At 45.1% G+C, this 21,659-nt stretch overlaps 1 non-coding gene and 3 pseudogenes across 1 annotated transcript; 1 reads left to right on the top strand and 3 right to left on the bottom strand.

Annotated features, from left to right (window-relative positions):
- Nucleotides 1–12,300: 12,300 nt before the first annotated feature.
- Nucleotides 12,301–13,492, bottom strand: LOC100945738 (annotated as a pseudogene).
- LOC111722151 lies at nucleotides 12,726–13,050 on the top strand (annotated as a pseudogene).
- Nucleotides 13,493–18,122: 4,630 nt separating the features above from the next.
- LOC111722156 lies at nucleotides 18,123–18,229 on the bottom strand. Its single transcript, XR_002771076.1, has one exon. It is a non-coding gene; the product is annotated as a U6 spliceosomal RNA (small nuclear RNA).
- Nucleotides 18,230–19,930: 1,701 nt separating this feature from the next.
- LOC100959613 lies at nucleotides 19,931–21,326 on the bottom strand (annotated as a pseudogene).
- Between the last annotated feature and the right edge of the window lie 333 nt (nucleotides 21,327–21,659).

The raw sequence follows: 21,659 nt of genomic DNA, 5'->3' as shown, positions 1-21,659 counted from the left end.
AGAAGTGCATTAATGTACATAGTTACCATTCAATAAAAAAAAAAAGAAAAAAAAATTTGTCTGCCTCATTTTCCCTTGGAGGAGTTGATCTACTCTGGTTATTCGAGTTGCCAAAGTTTTTCCACTGATTCTGCCCCATGCTGAGTTTACTTTGTTTGGAGGCCTTATCAGAACCATTCAGTTGGTGGCTTCTTTTGGTTGCCCAGGGAGACAGGCCGAGTGTGTCTGTTGTCTTCTCCCAGTTCTCGGGTCCTGGGGCAACCGGGGTGCAGTGGAATGGTAGCAGCTACACAGGAGTGTGCGTGGCCGGATTAGACCTCGTTTAGCCTGCCAGGGCAACTGGGGCGGGGGAGGGGGTGCAGGAGACTGGCAGCATCCAGATCAGTCCTAGTTTGGCTCCTCCAGGGCAACTCGTGGAACAGGGGAACTCTAGTAGCTAGATCAGTCCTAGTTCAGCACCCTGGAGCAGCCAGGGGGTGGGTGAATGGCAGCGGTAGTACAGGGTACGTGAGCAACCAGATCAGTCCTAATTCAGCCCTGCCAGAGTAGCTGGGGGGGAGCAGAGGACTCCTTGACTGTCGCCCATTGGACGCATAAGGGACTAGCAAGCCGATCTGTGCCCTCCTATCGCGGGAGCCTGGAGCGGGGAACTCTCCCACTTCTGTCCGTGGGATATACATGGCTCTAGCAAACAGTTCTGGGCCCGCCCAGAGTGGTAGACCCCTCCACCACCAACTGCAGGGCACACGTGGCTTTAGCAAGCAGTTCTAGGCCCACCCAGCTTGGGTGGCTGGAGTGGGGAACTCCTCCCCTGACCCCCATGGTGTATGCGTGTCTCTAGCAGGCTGTTTTGGGTCTACCTGGAACGGAGGACTTCTCCGCCACTGCCCATGGGATGCCTGCGGCACTAGCAAGCAATTCTGGGCCTGCCCAGAGCTGGAGCCTGTGGCAGGGATCACCTCTGCTGCCTGTGGGGCGTGTGACTCTAGCAAGCAGTTTTGGGCCCGCCCCGCTCCGTGAGGGCAAAGGGATCCACCCAGCAAATGGGTTAGTCTGGGAAGGTTAATACCTCCTTCCCCACCTTGCATCCAGTCATTCGTAATCCCTCAGGTCTGTGGCCCTATTCACTCCAGTAGGCCACTGCTGCTGGGATTTACAACTGGCAAAATCAGCCAGGAATCTGAGTTCAGTAGCGGGGCCTTGTGTTTTTAAATTAGGCTTCTGTCCATCTAGGTTTCTCTGTAAGTCCTTGCATTCAGCTCTGGGCAGCAGACAAATAGCAATTTACGCTCAGGTGTCAATTCTAGCCTCTGCCCACCTACTGCCTTTGTCTGAGGGGGATTACACCCTGAGGGTTGGTGCTCCACTTAAGAAAGTTCTCTGCGTTTTATCTGCAGCTGCTGTTCCAAACCTCTGTTTGTTTTCCTCACGTCTGTGCCACAGTCAGCACAGAACAGCACCAGCCCTTTCCCCCTCCACTTCTCTCAAGGATAATGCCCAAGAATATGGACTCCAAACCTCCAAACCTTGGATTGAGTGGGTGGAGACTCCTCGGAGTTCAATGTTGCAGGTGGAGAATATATACAGTTTTATATAGTTCAAACCTTCCCTCAACCATATACCTGGGGTGCCCCTTTGAATAGTCCTTGGGTGGTCTACCAGGTTTAAGGGGTCCAAATCAGTTGTCCCAGTCAGCACCTGTTTCAGGTGGAAGAGTTCAAATGTCTCTGGGAGCTAGATAAGAGGGGTCTGCTTGCAGCTCAGATATAACTTGCTCCAGTGCTCTGTGAGGGCAAAGGGATCCACCTGGCAAATGGGTTAGTCTGGGAAAGTTAATACCTCCTTCCCCACTTTGCACCCAGTTACTCGTAGTCCCCCAGGTCTATGGCCCTATTCACTACAATAGGTCACTGCTCCTGGGATTTATGACTGGCAAAATCAGCCAGAAATCCGAGTTCGGCAGGGGGGCCTTGCGTTTTTTAAGTTAGGCTTCTGTCTAGCTAGATTTCTCTGCAAGTCCTTGCATTCAGCTCTGGGCAGCAGACAAATAGCAATTTACACTCAGGTGTCAATTCTAGCCTTTGCCCGCCCACTGCCTTTGTCTGAGGGGGATTACACCCTGAGGGTTGGTGCTCCACTTATGAAAGTTCTCTGCGTTTTACCTGCGGCTACTGTCCCGAACCTCTGTTTGCCCAGAGACAGGGCTGGAATAGTGTCAGTTTGCAGCTCAGGATGCCACTGTTGCTGTATTGGCGTTCCCTGAGCAGACCTTCCTCTCCTCACGCCTGTACCACAGTCAGCACAGACCAGCACCAGCCCTTTCCCCCTCCAACTCTCCCAAGGAGATGCCCAAGAATGTGGATTCCATAGGTAACAAACCTCCAGACCTCGGAGTGAGTGGGTGGGGACTCCTCGGAATTCAATGCTGTAGGTGGGGAATATATACAGTTTTATACAGTTTTACAGTTTTATGCCTGGCCAGAGGGTGCCGCAGCACGCCAGTGGGGGTAGGAGGTCCAGTTTTTAGGGGGTCTCTCTGGTAGGATAGAGTGGGAGGAAGTTTGAACTCTGCTCGCTTGTTTGCATGGAGTAAACTGAGAGCCCTCGTTGTGGGGGAGGGGACTCCTGTTCGCTTGGTGGTGGATTTTGTACCTTTTGGTTGTATTTTTGAGGTTGCATCTCACCTCAGGAAGGTTGAAGTGTGCTCTTCAATCTTCTCTCTTGGCTCTGCTCCAAACCATCAGCTAACTTGCTAAACTTCTGTCCTTTAAGCCTCCTTCTGGACGAGAGCTTCTGTAAAAATCTGGCTGCAGTCCACCATCTTGGCTCCGCCCCCCGAGCAGTAATACTTTAAATGGAATCTTTTTTCTGAATAGTAGGTCTCAATGGTGGGCTTAAGATATTCAGTAAACCAATTCCATGTGCTATTCAGTAAACCAAATCCAGGCTTTATTGGCCCACTTACAGAGCACAAACAGAGTAGATTTGGCATCATTCTTAAGGGCCCTAGGATTTTCAGAAAGGTAAATGAGCATCGGCTTTAACTTAAAGTCACCAGCTGCATTAGGCCTTAACAAAGGAGTAAGCCTGTCCTTTAAAGCCAGGCCTTAATTTCTCTCTAGCTATGAAAGTCTTAGATGTCAGCTGTTTCACCTACATTGAAAAATCTGTTGGTTAGTAGCCACCTTCGTCAATGATCTTAGGTAGATCTTCTGGGTTACTCACTGCAACTTCGCCATCAGCACCTGCTGCTTCACCTTGCACTTTTATGTCATGGAGACAGCTTCTTTCCTTAATCCTCATGAACCACCTCTGCTGGCTTCAAACTTTTCTTCTGTTCATATTATCACACTTTTCCAGTTTGTAATGGAGCACTCTGTGGGCGTATCTGTCTGTGTTTCTCTCTGTTGCCACCTACCCTTATCTCTCCCTTCCCTCTGCTGGTCTCATTCCTCATTCAACAATTCAGAGAATGTGCCTCAGGGAGAGATAATTCCTCTTTTTAACCCCTGTGGTCTCCAGGTCTGGCTAAGCCCCACAAGTGTTCTATGGCTACAGTGGGACTCCTCTCTCTGGCTCTTGTGGCTCAGACCCCTGGTTGATTCACTCAGAGATCCTAAGTGTCTGGTGAAGGAAGCCTCATCTTGTTTTCCTGACGTCCATAGCTCTGTGCTCTGGCTCACTTCCTGGAGAACATGTGCCTATAATGGGCACTGAACTTCCTATCTCAGCTCTGCTCCTACAGCTTTAGGGGTCTTGGCAAGGCCTCCTATGGTGCCTCAGTTTCCTTCTCACATGCTTTTCCTGCCTCAGCTCTCTGTCCAAATGCATCAGATCTTTTAAGTGAAGGCTGTAGACACACAGGTCCATGTCTATGCTTTCGTAGCCCAGCACCTCGGGGAAGGTGCTCACTGGGAGGAAGGTGCAGCTGAGAAACTTGTCGTTGCTGGTGGCCGAGTGGATGTTGGACGAGGAGCTGCAGTCATCCTTCCCCACCTGGCTCAGGCTCCCCAGGCTGCTGGAAGGGGAGGCCTCCACCGCGTGATGCGGCAGGACAGCCTGCTTTATGTTCTCGTCCAGGGACAGGTTGGAGGACCCATCGGCCAGAGGCTGGGACTTCTGATGGATGACCTTTGCCTTCAGGTGAATGCAGTGATATAGCTGTTAGAAAGAGTCTCTCTTTCCTCTAGCAGTGGTTCTCAACCTTCCTAATGCTGCGACCCTTTAATACAGTTCCTCATGTTGTGGTGACCCCCAACCATAAAATTATTGTTGTGGCTACTTCATAACTGTAATTTTGCTACTGTTATGAATCGTAATGTAATTATCTGATATGCAGGATGTATAGAGCAGCCTTGTCTCTGGAAATCTGTGCTTCTTGCTTCTGCCTCCTTGGTAGGAAGCTGGTTTCCGAGGAGTCTGGACATTGGACTCCAAGTTCTTGAGGAGATGTTGAGCATCGTCCTTCTGGTGCCGCAGGCACGGACTGCAAGCACGGCAGCTGAGCTAGAGGCCGACGCCCAGGCCGAGCGGAGTGCGGAGTCCAGCAGCACGGCGGGGGCCAGCAACACAGGCGCCAGTACTAGCACGTCCCGCCGAGCAGCAGCAGCGCGTCCCCGGTGCAGGCCGCCGAGCCACGGGCCATGGGGGCGCTCAGGCGTCTGCCCGTCGCATGTCGCCCGCCGCCGCGCAAGGCCCGGGCCCGCGGCTGGCTGCACCAGCCCCACCAGGACCGCGACGCGGGGCTCCAAGCCCGGACCGGCCCGGGGCGCAGCACGCTCCTGCAATTTTCTGGCCTGCGTGCTCTCCAGAAATTAGTTCTAATGTTTTGGTGGCCAGAAATCTAAAAGCCAGGTGCGAGCAGGGCCATATTCCCTCTAGAGGTTCTAGGGGAGATTCTAGCTTCTGGTGGCCACTGGCTGGTATTCCTTGGCTCATGACAGCATCATTCCAGTCTCTGCCTAGGTCTTCTCATAGCCTCTCTCTCTTCTGTGTGTCTAGTTTATCTCTTTTAAGGACTCTTCTGAGGGCATTTAAAGTCTACCCAGATAATCCAGGATCATCTCCTCATCTCAAAATTAACTTAATTACATCTGTAAATAATTTTTTTCAAACAAAGTAACATTCATAGGTTCCTAGGGTCAGGACTGGACTTACCTGTGGGAGCCATTTATCAGCCAACTGCACTAACTGCTCTATTTTCCACAACTCCCCTGATATACCCACACAAAATATTTTGAGAAATGGTGACTTGAGGAAAATATGCTTTTAGAAAGAAGGGGGTGTAGATAGGAGTAGAGTACAGGAAGAAATAACTTAGAAATTAAAAAAAAATATTATGCTGGCTAGGCCTGCCTCAGGCTGGGAAGGATGGGGCTGGATATTGACCAAGCTCTCCTGCTGATTCTTTCTGTGTGTTAAGGACTGGGATAACATACAAATCCATGGAGAGGTAATATGCCTAATGGAGAGTAATGACTATGCTGTGCTTCTCATTTAATTAGGCTGGGGATAGTGTCTGGTTTTCAAGAGCTCTCCAGGTAATTGTAATGCACATCAAGAGTGGAAAACCACGAGGCAATAATGTTGAGGCAAAGAGAATTTCAAAACAGCTGTTAATGAATATTATCTTTAAGAGTAGTGACATGATTCATAACATTGACATCAATAATTAACCCTCTTAACTTTCTCAGTGAGATAATAAAGAATGTGAAAGAGCCAGGAACACTGGCTGCCATGGAAGAGAGGGTGCTCACCAAGTGTGAGGTGCAGCAAAAAGTGCAGGAGAAAATGTGTCGCTGGAGCCACCAGTGTTTCACAGCCTCAGCCCCTAGATGGAGAATACAGGGTCGGGGAAGCAGGGACAATAGAGAACTAGCAGAGAGCTGCCAGGAGTTGCCTGGAAGAAGAAAGAGATGGGGTTTTGTTGTTGTTGTTTTGTACATTTTAAAAAAGGAAAGCCCTTGGCCTGGGTCGAGGGGTGAGTTAGTGGCCTCTACTTCCTGTGCTCCAGGAAGACCAGAGAAAAGCTGCCAGGACTAGTGAGGCTGAGGCTGGCTCTCCGCAAGAGAAGTTGACCTTAATTAAGATGGGCAAAATGCTTTCAGTGCCAAAGTACTAAAGGCACAGGCGAGGTTCAAGCTAACTGGTATGAGGCCGCACAAAAGATTAACTTATAACTTTTTTGAGGCTGGCACTTCCAAAAAGAATAAGCCTTCATTTCTCTACTGGGACTTATCTAGGGTTGTCCTAGCCACTATCTCCCTAAGCCTCTTAGTTTCCTGGGGAAGTAAGCCTGGCAAACATTTTTTTTCCGCATTTTTTCTTTTCTTTTCTTTCTTTCTTTCTTTCTTTCTTTCTTTCTTTCTTTCTTTCTTTCTTTCTTTCTTTTTTTTATAGACAGAGTCTCACTTTATCACTCTTGGTAGAATGCCATGGCATCACACAGCTCACAGCAACCTCCAGATCCTGGGTTTAGGTGATTCTCTTGCCTCAGCCTCCTGAGTAGCTGGCCATAGGCACCCGCCACAAGGCTTGGCTATTTTTTTTGTTGCAGTTTGGCCAGGGCCAGGTTTGAACCTGCCACCCTCTGTATATGGGTCCGGCACCCTACCCACTATGCCACAGGTGCTGCCCTCTCATTTTTTATTATTGTGACAAAATATACATGACATAAAAGTGATTACTTTTTAAATTTTTTTTTTGACAGTGACTCACATACGTTTCCATGACAGGCATTGTATTCTTCACATATAGAACATCACATTTAACCTCAAAGTCCCAAATCAAACCATTTTATTATAGTGAAAGGATAAAATAGGATGATGGCTTTGAAGCTGTTTTTTGTAAGCCTTAACATTGTAGATTATTTTGAATAATAATAAATACCAGGAGGAATTCTTAGTCCATTTATGTTGCTATAAAAGGAATAGCTGACGCTGGGTAATTTATAAAGAAAAGTGGTTTGGACTGGGCACAGTGGCTTACCCCTATAATCCTAGCACTCTGGGAGGCCAAGGTGAATGGATTGCCTGGGCTCATGAGTTCGAGACCAACCTGAGCCAGAGCGAGATCCCATCTCTAAAAATAGCCTGGTATTGTGGCGGGTGCTTGTAGTCTCAGCTACTTGGGAGGCTGAGGCAAGAGAATTTCCTAAGCCCAGGAGTTGGAGGTTGCTGTGAGATGTGACGCCATGGCCCTCTACCTAGGGTGACAACTTGAGACTCTGTCTCAAAAAAAAAAAAAAAGACAGTGAGATAATAAAAATTGCTATCACTTACTGGTTTTACTTATAGCCCAAAACATCCTAATTAATCCAGTATCTCAGAGTAGACAAAAAGAAAGCAGAGGTTAGCTGGAGTCAAGTGAGGCAAAGGTCACGAGGCTGGAGCCAGTGTTCACATCACACGAGTTCGTGCCTGAAGTGAGGAAGGCCCAGGCTCTACGTTTTATGGCCACATGAGTAAAGAGGTTGATTAGGAAAGCCAGAGCTAGATTTGTCAGTCCAGGCTGAAGTATGCTATTCTGTGATAAGAAAAAAAAAAAGCCCCAAAGAGTCACTCAATCAGAACTTCATTTCTCACTCATACTAGATGTGCAACATGGGCTGGTATGGGCTTGGTTCATGTAGTCACCCAGGGACCCAGACTGATGATGGCCCCATCTCGGCACACAATCTCATGTTTACTGCAGCAGTGGGATGAGAACGAAAGGAATTGCACACTGTCTTTTAAAGCTTCATTGGCCAAAGCAAGCTACACATTCACACTCAACTCCAAAAGAGGCCCAAGGGAAGTGCAGTCCAGTCACAGGCCCAGGAGAATCTGCTTGTAGCTCTAGCAGCTTTCAACTCTCATCTCTACCCAAGACGACTTCCCTTTTTTTTTTTTTATTGTTTGAGATTCATTGAGGGTACAAAGAATTAGGTTACACTGATTGTATTTGTTACATAAAGTCCCTCTTATAATTGTGTCTCATCCCCAAGAGTTGTGACATACACTGTAACCCCCATCCCTCTCCCTCCTCCCCTCTCCCCAATCCCTCATTCCCCTATCCTCACCTTGTATTAGATCATCTACTGCCTTCATATTAGAATTGAGTACACTGGATTCTTCTCCATTCTTGTGATGCCTTACTAATAAGAATGTGTTCCAACTCCATCCAGGTTAATACAAAAGATGTAAAGTCTCCATCTTTTTTAGTGACTGAATAGTACTCCATGCTATACACATACCACAACTTTTTTTTTGATATACAATAATTATTTTATGTAAACATGTTTCGGTATAATTTAACAGCTCAAATTTAAGTAAAAGTACATATAGTCTATGTTCTTAATTGCAAGATTTATTTATGGAACAAAATAAGGAAATATGTCTAATTACTTTTTACACAGTATCTTTATGTATACATTTTTATCTTTTAATATCTTGTATAAGTACTATGAAGGAAAGAATGTTTTTAGAATGTGAGATTATGATTGTTATTACATATTCTTTTCTATATTTTATAATACGTTTGTAGTAGGGAATTACTTTTATAGCTAAAATATTCTTATTTTATGTTTATGTCTATGTTTGAGGTTTTAAATATGTATACAAATTTCACATAAAAGTATACAACTCAGTGATATTTTATAAACCAGCACTCATATCTACAAGCAAAATATTATCAGCACCCCAGAAGCTTGCCTTGTGCTCCCTTTCAAGGGTAGCTGCTGTCATGACTTCTGTTTCTTTTCTTTTTCTTTTTTTTCTTTAATGCAAAACTAGAATAGATGTTATGACTTCTAAAAGCACAGATGAAGGCCAGGCACGATGGCTCATGCCTGTAATCCTAGCACTCTGAGAGGCTGAGGTGGGTGGATTGCCTGAGCTCAGGAGTTCAGGACCAAGATCCCATCTCTAAAACTAGCCAAGCGTTATAGTGGGTGCTTATAGTCCCAGCCACTTGGGAGGCCGAGGCAAGAGGATCACCCAAGCCCAAGATTTTAGGTTGCTGTGAGCTATCACGCCACGGCACTCCCTAGAGGGCGACCAGGTGAGACACAGCCTCAAAAAAAAAAAAGAAAAAAAGCACTGATTATTTTCTCCTGTTTTTATACTTTATGTAAATATAATCATACAGTCTTCTTTTGTGACTGGCTTCCCTTGCTCAATATTATATTTATGAGATTTATCCATATTGCTATATGGAGTTATAGCTCATCCTTTCCTCTTGTTACATAATATTCCATTGTGTGAATAAACTGTAATTTATTTATTCAGTCTAAAGTTCTTGGGCATTTGGGTAGTTTTAAGTTTCCGGATATTATGAGTAGGGATGTCATAAACATTCTATTCCAGGTCCTTTGGTGAACACATGCTTGTGCTTCTGTAGGGAACATAGCCAGGTTTGGGATTGTTTGATTAGGGTTCAGCTTTAGTAGATACTTCCAGATGACTTTTTCCAAAGTGGGCTGTACCAATTTACAATCACACCAGAAGGCAATATGTGAGGATTTCCATTCCTCAACATTCTTGCCAATACCTGATGTGTATTAGGGTTCTGTGAAGAAGCAGAACAAGTAAGATACCTCTCCTATTGATTTTATGAGTATGTGTGTATGTGCCTATGTGTGTTTATGCATACACACACACACACACACACACTGCTGACTCTTGAACAACAGGGTGGTGGGTGTTTAGGGGCACTGGCTCCCTGCAGTTTAAAATCTGCATAAGGCTTTTGACTCCCTCAAAATTTTACCAATAACCCTCTGTTGACCAGAAGCCTTACTGATGACAAAATGGTAAATTAACATGTGTTTTGCATACTATATGTATTATATACTGTATTCTTATAGTAAAAGTAAGCTAGAGAGTCCAATTCATAATTGCCAAGTTGTGGAAGCAACCTAAGTGCCCATCAAGCCATGAATGGGTCTATAAACTGTGGTTTATGTACACATGGAACACCATGCAGCCATTAAAAAAGATGGAGACCCTACATCCTTTATATTTACCTGGAGTTAAAACACATTCTTCCCAGTAAAGCATTGCAAGAATGGAAAGATAAATATCCAATGTACTCCATACTAACATGAAATCAATATATAAACAATTTCATGTTCCTAAGAACAATAAAACACTATTATAGTCCAGTTCGGGAATAGAGGGAAGTGGGAGGGGGAGGGGGGAGGACTTATGGCAGAAGGAGGGAGGTCATGAGGCGGGATCTCACCTAATGTGTACATTGTGAGGGTATATAACATGCCCCCTGGGTGAGGGGCTCCTCCACAAATGGAACTTTACTCTGGAAGTGAGAACAATGTAACCTAAATATTGTACCCTCATATTAATTTGAATAAAGTTAAAAATAATAAAATAAAAATCAAAATGCAATCTTTAAAAAAATAAAGTAAATAAGAGAAAAGAAAAAGTTATTAAGAAAGTCATAAGGAAGAGAGAATGTATTTACTCTTCATCTCTTCATTAAATGGGAGTCGATTATCATAAAGGTCTTCATTCTTATTGGTTTCATGTTGAGTAGACTTAGGAGGAAGAAGAGGGATTGATGTTGCTGTCTCAGGGGTGGCAGAGGCAGAAGAAAGTTCACATGTAAGTGGAACTGCAGAGTTCAAATCCATGTTGTTTGAGTCAGCTGTGTACACACACACACACACACATGCATATATATACATATTAAGAAAGGGAGAAAGATTTATGATAGCTATTGGCTCATTCGTTATGGAGGCGAAGAAGTCCTATGATCTGTTTGGAGAACCAGGAAAGCTGCTGGTATAACTCAGTCTGACTCTGAAAGCCAAGAACCAAGAAAGCCAATGGTTGGTTGCTTGTAATTAGAAACACTGCTGGACTCATATAATATAATATCTGTGAAATACTACATAGATTTTTTTATGACTTTTATTTTTCTTATTTTTTAACATGCTATAAAACAAGATACCTTTTAGTCGATTTCTAGCACACAGCATACATTCATCAGTGCCCAGTAAAATAAGAAAGAATGCCAACATAGAAAGCACTTTTGCCTACATAGTACAAGCAACTAAGCACACAGCATATAATATTTTGATCTTTAAGTGGGTAATCATGGAAGTTCCAAGATCATGTCCACTAGGTTAGCCTGAGTATTTTATCTATAAAAATATTTTTTCAAAAATAATGCTTAAGGCTCAGCGCCTGTGGCTCAAGTGGCTAAGGCACCAGCCACATACAACTAAGGTGGTGGGTTCGAATCCAGCCCGGGCCCACCAAAACAACAATGACGGCTGCAACAACAACAAAAAATAGCCAGGCGTTGTGGTGGGTGCCTGTGGTCCCAGCTACTTGGGAGGCTGAGGCAGGAGACTCGCTTGAGCCCAGGAGTTGGAGGTTGCTGTGAGCTTTGATGCCACAGCACTCTACCCAGGGGGACAGCTTGAGGCTCTGTCTCAAAAAAAATAATGCTTAAAAGAGACTTCTAGAAACAGTGGGACTACATCAGGACCAGCAGAAGACATAGTGATGCAAGGACTGCAAATATTAAGACTAGGGAGTTGATTTTCACAGGTAGCTTTTAGGTAAGGGACATCTCTTTTAGTTAATTCTTACAGCCAGGATAATCTGTGACCAAAGGAGATTCAGAAATCTCAAGATGGGCAGCTAGTTTGAGTAACACCCTAAATCAGGGGTCCTCAAACTTTTTAAACAGGGGGCCAGTTCACTGTCCCTCAGACCGTTGGAGGGCTGGACTGCGGGCCCCTGGATGAGTCGGCTGCTAAGCAGGACAGGCAGCAGTGGCAAAAACACCCCGTGGGCCAGATAAATGTGTTAGGTGGGCCGCATATGGCCCACGGGCCATACTTTGAGGATGCCTACCCTAAATAAATACTCAAAAACTTCATTGATTCTGAAACTCTGACCCATGTGAAAAAGAACTGTGAATGCACAAAAAAAATTCATGCAAAGCCTGCTGAGACAAATAGGGTTTGTGATGGGGGGTTATTCCACACTGTTGATACAGCAACACGTATGTTGGGGAAGGGGCCCCCAAGTGGAAACTGACTCAGAAGCACCTGAGTGAAGGATCTTACTGAGGGGGAGGAAAGAAGAGAGGGAGTACTATGTTTAATGAATAGGAGAAGTTGTTACAGGAGAACTAGGTCCTGGAGGGCTAGGTCAATTTGTTTTTGACCCATCAATACTTAACATGATTGCAGGATGGAGTCAGTCTTTCCCAGATGTATTAGTTGAGCCTATTGGCCTCTTGGGCTGGTGACAATCCGGAATGATCTCATTCATTGGCGGGATATGGGACCTAATGCTGCAGATTGTTCTGGGAAGTTGGCACAGAAGATGATTTGCACAATGAAGTCACCACTAAACCACTGCTTAAGTCCAGTCCCCAGCCTTCTTTTTCGGCTCTATAGTCCAGGAACATTTCTTTAAAAGCCAGAAAATCCATAAATGTGAGCAGCATGTCGAATATGTCACCAGCCACTTCATCTTTATGGTGCTGTAACATTGTTTGTGAAGGCTGCCATGTTAAATCCAGGGATCTGCTCTAGCAACTGTTCTTCAATGCACTTTCCTACCAGAGAAATATATTCATTAAAAATAGGTATATAGGTAAGGTGACCAGACATCCTGCTTTTGGTGGGACAGTCCCGATTTTTAACAATTTGTCCCGCCCCGCGACGTTTTAAAAAAAGTCCCAATTTTTGGAGGTAGTCCGGGTCAAAAATGGCGGCGGCTGCGTTCAGGCTTTCTGCACTGTTGGGTCAGTTCCGCCCACAGCTGGGGCGGCCCCTGTCGAGTGGTGCCCACGGCGAGGAGGGCTCAGCTTGCATGTTGAGGGCCTTCACCTTCTTCGTCGCCCTTCCCGGGGTGGGAGTGAGTATGCTGAATGTCTACTTGAAATACCGCCACGGAGAACATGAGAGACCTGAGTTCATCCCTTACTCCCATCTTCGTATCAGGACCAAGCCCTTTCCCTGGGGAGATGGTAACCATACTATTCCACAACCCTCACGTGAATCCACTTCCATCTGGTTATGAAGATGAATAAAGAGAACCTAGATTACTACCCAGATATTGGGGACCACAGCATCAGTCTGGACCATTACTCTGCACGTGGACCACAGAAAGTGTAGGGGACCTTAAGCTCACCTTCTTTTATCATATGATTACCAGTCTTCCATCCCTTTACTTGTGGCAGGAGATGGCTTAAATAAATAAACTAAGATTGGTCAAAAAAAAAAAAAGAATCCCCCCCCCCCAATGGTGTCCCGCTTTACCAATGTTAAAATCTGGTCACCTTATGTATAGGTGAGTTTATTCTCTTCTGTGTCTTCAAATTCCTGGTAATACTTGTCCATGAAATTTCTTTGTAACAACTGGAACTCGTCATCCATGATGATGTGTTCTAAATATCCAACCACAGCATCAAATTTGGCATCAGAGGTGGAGGAAAAGGACAGCACGAAACTCTCCTTTTCGAAGGCGTCCATTGTCGCGGCTGCTGCACCCACCCTTTTGGGATAGCGAGCCAGGTGGGCTCCTACCCAGCCCAGGGCCCTGGGGCCGGCCCAGCCTCCACTTTTCTCCGCATCGAGGGCACTGCAGTCAGCTGGCTGGGAGGGACCCCACTGGCCAGCCGCAGGCCGCTCACTGCCCAGCCAGGTCAGAGCCTGCACGCGAGGCTTGACCACAGGCTGCCCGTCTGCGGCCACGCACCAGCCGGGCCTCTACACCCCGTCAGGCTGCTCTGCGCATGCCACTACCGCTGCAGCCCTTGGTCCAGGCGTTCGTTACCGACCGCCAGATATTTTTTATTACTTTTAGAGCTTTAATAACTTTGGAATGTGCTTAACATGTTGGTTTTCTTTTTATTTTATCCACTAGTACTCTATATAGTTCTTAAAATTTGTCTCCAGAACAAGGTAGAAGGCATAAAACAATTAAAAAACTGTCTACACATAAATACACATGTTTATATATAAATTAAGTGTAATTTAAAGAAATATGTATAGAATATTATTAGCGTTTTAAGGTTATATCCTAATGGCAGGCTCTTGAGCAAAGGAGGACTCGTGTTTAGCACAGTGCCTGTCTCACAGGGGCTTGGTGTATATTTATTAAGTGGGTGAAACAATAAAAAATTTTGCTATCAGATTTTTCTCTTTTCAGATTTTGTTGGGAGCTTCTCTCAAGTTAACGTCATATAGACGAGTCAAAAAAGAGAAAGATAAAATTGTGAAATCACTGGAAAATAAGTATTATGTATTTTAGTAATTTTTTTACAGGACTTATTTTGGGAGACTATAATTATTCAAATATCCATTTAAAACTAAATATTAATTATAATAAAACTAAATATTAATTATAATAAAGATGTATTAGTGAAATACGAAATTTTGCAATAATGGCAGCACCTGTCGCTTAGTGGGCAGGGCGCTGGCCACATACATTGAGGCTGGTGGGTTCGAATCTGGCCTGGCCCTGCTAAATAACAGTGACAACTGCAACAAAAAAAATAGCCAGGCTCCACTGCTGGTGCCTGCAGCTCCAGTCACCTGAGAGGCTGAGGCAAGAGAATCACCCAAGCCCAAGAGTTTGAGGCTGCCATGAGCTGCAATGCCACGGCACTGAGGGCAAACCACAGTTTGTTAACCCATTCCTGGGTTAGTGGGCATTTAGGTTGTTTCCACATTTTGGTGATTGTAAATTGAGCTGCGATAAACAGTCTAGTGCAAATGTCCTTATGATAAAAGGATTTTTTTTTCTTCTGGGTAGATGCCTAATAACAGGATTTCAGGATCAAATGGGAGGTCTAGTTTGAGTTCTTTGAGGATTCTCCATACTTTCTTCCAAAAAGATGGTATTAGTTTGTAGTCCCACCAGCAGTGTAAAAGTGTTCTTTTCTCTCCAGCTCCACACCAGCATCTGCAGCTTTGAGACTTTCTGATGTGGGAAGACTTCATTTTTAGATGGCTTGGAGGGCAAGGAGAAGACCTGGATTTCTAAGAGCCCATGTGGCCAACAACAGACTGATGCAGGACAGGTGGTGCCACAACCTGCTGCCTTAGTCCTGGCGGTCTTGATGCTGTGGTGGCTGAAGAAACCAGCTTGCTGGAAGGGCTGGACACCCGCAGGAAACACTGGAGCCTTGCTGTCTCCTCCCCGTGCACTTCTGGATAGTCAATTTCATGGATGGCTCCTTGCTGTCTCCTCATGTGAGTTTCCAGGGACTGAGAGTTCTGGCACCTTGCTGCTGGTTGGATAACTGGCTTTAACTGACAAGACCTATACCCTAAAAGTCAACATTGAGTTCTGCCAAAACAACACCCTGCAACTATATAACCCCCTGAGCAGAGAGCCCCAGGACAGACCTCAAAGAGGGAAGAGGAGAGCTTGTTCCCCCCTGGGTTCTCTCTGCCAGGAGCTTTGGTTATTTTTGTAAGTTATAAGTTTTGTTTCTGTGAATAAACCCTGTCTTACCATTGATCCTATGGTCCGTGGAATGAAGAGGTGGGCCATCTGTTCTAACCCCATCCTCTACCACCCATGGCATGGGAACACACATGATACCCAAAGTGCTCAGGGCTACCTTCCAGCCCTGGAATGGAAATAGTTATGCTGGAAATAATGACAGGAAATTAAAAAGCATTATTTTCCTGCATAGGTCATATTTCTTTCCTACTGCTAAGTTACAATAAACTTAGGGGCTTTAAACAATAAAGATTTATTATCTTACAGTTCTATCTAGGTCAGAAGTGTGAGATGAGTCTTGCTGGACTAAAATCAATGTGTTGGCAGGATCATGTTCCTTCTGGTGGCTCTAGGGAAGGGTCTGTTTTCTTGCCTTTTTCAACTTCTGGATGTCACCCACATTCCTTGGCCCACAGCCCCTTCCTCCATCTTCAAACCTAGCAACATTAGGCCAAGTCCTCCCACTGCCATATCTCTGGTTCGTTTACTCTGCCTCCATCTTCCACTTAGAAGGACCCTGTGGGCCTGGTGTGGTGGTTCACACATATAATCTCAGCAGTTGGGAGGCGAGGCTGGTGGATTGCCTGAATTCACAGGTTCGAGACCAACCTGAGCAAGAGCAAGACCTCGTCTCTAAAAATAGCTGGGCATTGTAGAAGGTGCCTGTAGTCCCAACTCTGTCTGAAAGAAAAAAAAAAAAAAAGAGAAGGACCCTGTTATTACATTGGGCCTACTTGGATAATCCAGGAGACTCTCCCCATTAAAAAAGTCAGTTGATTGGTAACCTTAATTTCTGCTCTTCCCTTTGACATGTAATGGAACATTTTTACAAGTTCTGGGTTAGGATGTGGACATCTTTTGTAGTGGGGGAATTATTTTACCCACCACCCAGGCCTAGGAAGATAAGGATCTCCCTTCTAGGGGGAAAAGTGACAATGTCACCTGGAAATAGCCAGTAAATACAGGATGTGGGGCTATAGACCCATTTATGCATTTTAAAGTTAGACTGAGGACAGTGCCTATGGCTCAGTGAGTAGGGCAGTGGCCCCATATACCAAGGGTGTCAGGTTTGAACCCGGCCCGGGCCAAACTGCAACAAAAAAATAGCCAGGTGTTATGGTGGGCACCTGTAGTCCCAGCTACTCCAGAGGCTGAGGTAAGAGAATTGCCTAAGCCTAGGAGTTGGAGGTTGCTGTGAGCTGTGATGGTACAGCACTCTACAGAGGGCAATAAAGTCAGACTCTGTCTCTACAAAAATAAATAAATAAATAAATATAAATTAAAAAAATAAAGTTAGACTGAATGTTAGCATTTTTTTTTCTTTTTTAGAGACAGAGTCTCACTTTGTTTCCCTCGGTAAAATACTGTAGAGTCACAGCTCACAGCAACCTCCAGCTCTTGGGCTTAGGTGATTCTCTTGCCTCAGCCTCCCGAGTAACTGGGACTACTCGGGAGGCTGAGGCAGGCGCCTGCCACAACACCTGGCTATTTTTTTCTTGCAGTTTGGCCAGGGCTGGGGTTTGAATCCACCACCCTTGGTATATGGGGCGGGCACCCTACTCCCTGAGCCACAGGCACTGCCTGAATGTTAGCATTTTCAAATTAAGCATTTAAATATGTAAGCACCAATATTGCTTTATTCTAATATTGTATCAGATTTAATTATCCCATTCCATAGCCAATAAGCATATCCTTTTAGGTACCACAGGCTGAAGCCTGTGTTTTCTCTCCTAGTATTTTCCCCCTTCTCCCCATGCCCTACCAAAATGAAGCCAGTTCTGTGCTTGATTGCCTCAGGGGAGGTATATAACCTGGCTAGAGAAAGGAGAGGGAGAAGAGAGATAATGGTGGTTTCCTGGGCCCTGCTTCCCAGTAGCACTCTGAAGAGGTGATAATTCCCCAATAGAGGAGTGCCCCCACCCCTCCCGCCCCCACTGTGTGTGAGGGAGATGCACCTGAAACAACAGGCTGCCCAGCTGCCTGACCAATTTCCTCAGCTCCCACAGAAGCAGCAATGAACAGGGGACAATGAATGGCTTAGTGGAAACTTACAAACGACAAACAGCAGATAAGATCCCCTCCCATCCCCCAGATGTCTGGTACTGTGAAAGGTCCCAAGACCTTGTCTTGACATCAAGGAGGCAGGAACTTCGAGAATGACTCAGGTAGAATTTCCCACACCCTGTTGAGATGGGGTGCAGAATCAAAATTAAGTTGATTTAGAAAACAATACAGGGAGGCAACGTTTCTTACAGAACTAGATGTGTAGTCTAGGACGAATAACAAGAAAGACAGACACATCTTTCAATCTATTGAGGAGTTTGGGCATAGTAGAAGAGAAGGCAGAGGGAACCCATGCTTTGTACAAGGGAAGTCACAAGATTAACGTGAAGCTTTTGAGTTTCATCATCCACATCAGAGAATACAGTGTTTCTTCACAGAGCAGTTTATACACAATAGCATTATAGGAAGACTGACAGAGTGAAAAACAGTTGGGGTGCTCTAAAGAACATCTATACAAATTGGAACAGCCTTTTTGGAGAGTAATTGGGAAGTATCTAGGCACCAGGTGCATTTGCTATGATTCAGCAACCTTTCCAGCACAAGCACTCAGAAATATATGTACCAAGGATGTTCTTTTTTTTTTTTTTAAATATGGAATGCTTCACAAATTTGCATGTAATCTTTGTGCAGGGGCCATGCTAATCTTCTCTGTATCGTTCCAATTTTAGTATTTGTGCTGCTGAAGCGAGCACCCAAGGATGTTCTTAAATAGGTTCCCTCCTCTCTAGCTTTCCTCCTGTGGCTCAAGTCAGCATCGTGGCCCACTGCAACAGCCTCTCTATTAATACTTTTAAAAAAATTTTATATTATTATTATTATTTTTAATACTTTTTTTTTTTTTGCATTTTTTAGCTGGGGCTGGGTTTGAACCCGCCACCTCTGGCATATGAGGCCGGCACCCTACTCCTTTGAGCCACAGGCACTGCCCTCTATTAACACCTTTTATTCAGTTTTTAACCACACCAATGAGAATCAAAACTGTCAAATTTTTCAATGGCAATTTTTCCACACCAGAAGGTAGTTATGACTCTCATAGTAGAAGAAACATATTGGGCTTTTCCTGCCTTTAAAATGTTTATCAAATCCTGTATTTCTCACAGGCTTTTGAAACATGTAGAAAATAAGTAAGAAATATTCCAATGAAGGAAACATATCAAATGTTAGTAAAAAGCGAGACACATCCCTTGGGGAAATGGCTGTTAAAAAAAAATCCAGTCTGTGTATGCAAAGTAAGGAAATTCAGTCTGTTTTTCTTCTTTAAAAATTCATTACTGGCTTGAATTGTAATTGAGTGAGTGCAGCAGGTGTGGAACTCCAAGTTGGCCACCATGGAGAAGAGCCTGCAGATATTCCACAGGAGGCAGCATTGGCAGAAGAACGCGTTTTTGTGATAGGAAGGGAGCTAAGGAAGTCAGAGGACAGGGATATCTTCCATTTAGCTTGAAGAGTCCATGTCAATAAAACAGTTTTTTTCTCCAATCCATCATCTCTGTTGTGACAGTGACTAAGATGCCTCCATTAGCCAGGCAGTGTAGGGCACATGTAGTCCCAGCTACTTGGGAGGCTGAGGCAAGAGAATCACCTAAGCCCAGGAGTTGGAGGTTGCTGTGAGAGCTGTGATGCCACAGCACTCTATGGAGTATGACAAAGGGAGACTCTCTCAATAAAATAATAATAATAATAATAATCATTGTTACTAGCTTGGAGCCTATAGCTCAGTGGCTAGGGTACCAGCCACATAAACTGGAACTGGTGGGTTCCAATCCAGCCTGGGACTGCCAAACAACAAACAACAATGACAACTAAACCAAAAAATAGCCCAGCATTGTGGGGGGGCATCTGTAGTCCCAGCTACTTAGGAGGCTGAGGCAAGAGAATTGCTTAAGGCCAAGAGTTGGAGGTTGCCGTGAGCTGTGACACCACAGCACTCTACCCAGGGTGACATAGTGTGACTCTGTCTCCAAAAAAAAAAAAAAAATCATTACTCCTAAAATACTATTCCTCAAAATTGGAAGTGAAGGACTCAAGGTCAGGAGAGAGAAGGGATAGGGAAGGAGCACACATCATTAACACAAGAAGTGAAATGGTAGCCAGGCGTTGTGGTGGGTGCCTGTGGTCTCAACTACTCGGGCAGTTCAGGCAAGAGAATTGCCTAAACCCAAGAGCTGGAGGTTGCTGTGAGCTGTGATGCCATAGCACTCTACCAAGGGCGACAAAGTGAGACTCTATCTCTAAAAAAAAAGAAGAAGAAAAAGAAGTGAAATGGTACAAACGTAAGCAGTTTATAACAGACTAGGATCATACTCTCAAGATAGCAAAGGCTAATTGAAGAAATTCACCATTCTGCAGGAGTTAGGGTGTGAACTGCTATGTGAAGATCAGTGAGGAACAATTCACTGCCTCGGAGCAGTCCCCTTTCCCACTCCAAATCCTGGTTTCTGCACCATGCCTCCACGGGGAGGGCCTCTCATTCTACCACCCAGCTTACCTCAAGGGCCTCCAGGTCCCTGAAGGCAGTTATCTCAATGGTCCCCTTCCCTGGCAGCTCGAGTCTCTCTTCCACATTCAGGTGGACCTCACCACTGAACATGATGGGCCTGTTGCTAAGGACCTTTTGAACAGGCTTAGAATCATCAAACACAACGAAACCAAAATTGGGTGATTTCCCACCACTCTTGATGCACAGTTCCACCACATTCTCATAATTTTGAAAGAAATATTTAAGCTCTGATTTGTCCACCCCATGAGGCAGATTGCCAGTTAGTAGTTGGTGACTGTCCGGGTGTCTAACAATTCTTCGGGGTTCAATATCACCTTGTTCACCAGCCTCATGAATTGGTCTGGGGCCCCTCTGGAGAGGAATATTTATCTGTTGTTCTCGCACTCTTTAATCTCTTTGAGATCTCTGTGGTGGAATCTGAGTTTCAGCTTAGACTCTGGATGAGGCTGTGAAGCTGGTACTTTAACAACATGAGGTGGTATTCTAAAAACTGGAACAGCTCCACTGAGTAGAAGGTTCTTAATGGTTACAGATGCCCAAGAAAAGATCCTCAAGTCTTCCTGGACTGTCTGAGCTGTGTCTGCAGGTGCTGGGGAAGAACTCTTCTGAGTATCCTCAGGAGCAGTTTCTTCTAACACTGGCTCAGACTTTTCCTCTTGGATCTCAGATTCAGGTTCTTGCTCTGGTTCTGGTTCAGGATCAGACTCTGGTTCAACAACTCGCTCCTCTAAATGTTCTTCCATGTCATCACTGACAATAGTCTAATCATAGAAAGTTCCAGAATCATCAGGAACCACCTCAGGTGTCTGCTGTCTTTCTTCAGGTTCCTCTACTTCTTCCTCAGATTCCTCCTGAGGCTCAATGACAAAGCCATGACTGACCTCATCTTGGTATCTAAGGATATCATTGTGAATATAGTACTTATTTGCAACAGAGCCCTCAAGAGCAAGGACAAATGTCTGCATGAATCTCCTCAAAGCCTGGTTGTTATTAGAGAGCAGCCCCATCACTTGGACCACCACATCATCATTCAAAGTGGCATGAACATTAATACGTCAAATCTTGGTGTGGCAGTTGGTAAGTTTTTGTGACATCACTTTCCTATGGATTTCTTTCTGCCCACAGACTGCATGTGCTGGGTTTTCATTTGAATCCAATCCCTCATGGACATAGGACAAGTTCTTTCCATAAAATCTATGTAGCATGTCTGGGGCCTGGTTCAGCAGTGTATAATACTGCCTCACAATCTCCCACCCAACCAGCAGGGGACTAGGCTTCTCCATCACCATTGCTTTGGTCAATTCAACCTGCATGACGCAGCAGGAGAGGAACAAGCTTTACTCCACTGCACTGAGAATGGCAGAAATTCCTCACGCAACTGTGTCTGTACACTGCGACAGCCTCTCTTGTCTGAATTCTCTGTGCCCCAATCTTGCCTCACAATGGAAAGATTGCTCAGAATACAATTTTTTTTTTTTTTTTTTTGAGACAGAACCTCAAGCTGTTCCCCTGGGTAGAGTGCCGTGGCATCATCACAGCTCACAGCAACCTCCAACTCCTGGGCTCAAGCGAGTCTCCTGCCTCAGCCTCCCAAGTAGCTGGGACCACAGGCGCCCACCACA

The sequence above is a fragment of the Otolemur garnettii genome, unplaced genomic scaffold, assembly GCF_000181295.1.
Source record: "Otolemur garnettii isolate 467f Iridium unplaced genomic scaffold, OtoGar3 scaffold00219, whole genome shotgun sequence".
NCBI lineage: Eukaryota > Metazoa > Chordata > Mammalia > Primates > Galagidae > Otolemur > Otolemur garnettii.
This window is presented reverse-complemented; position numbering and strand designations above follow the sequence as displayed.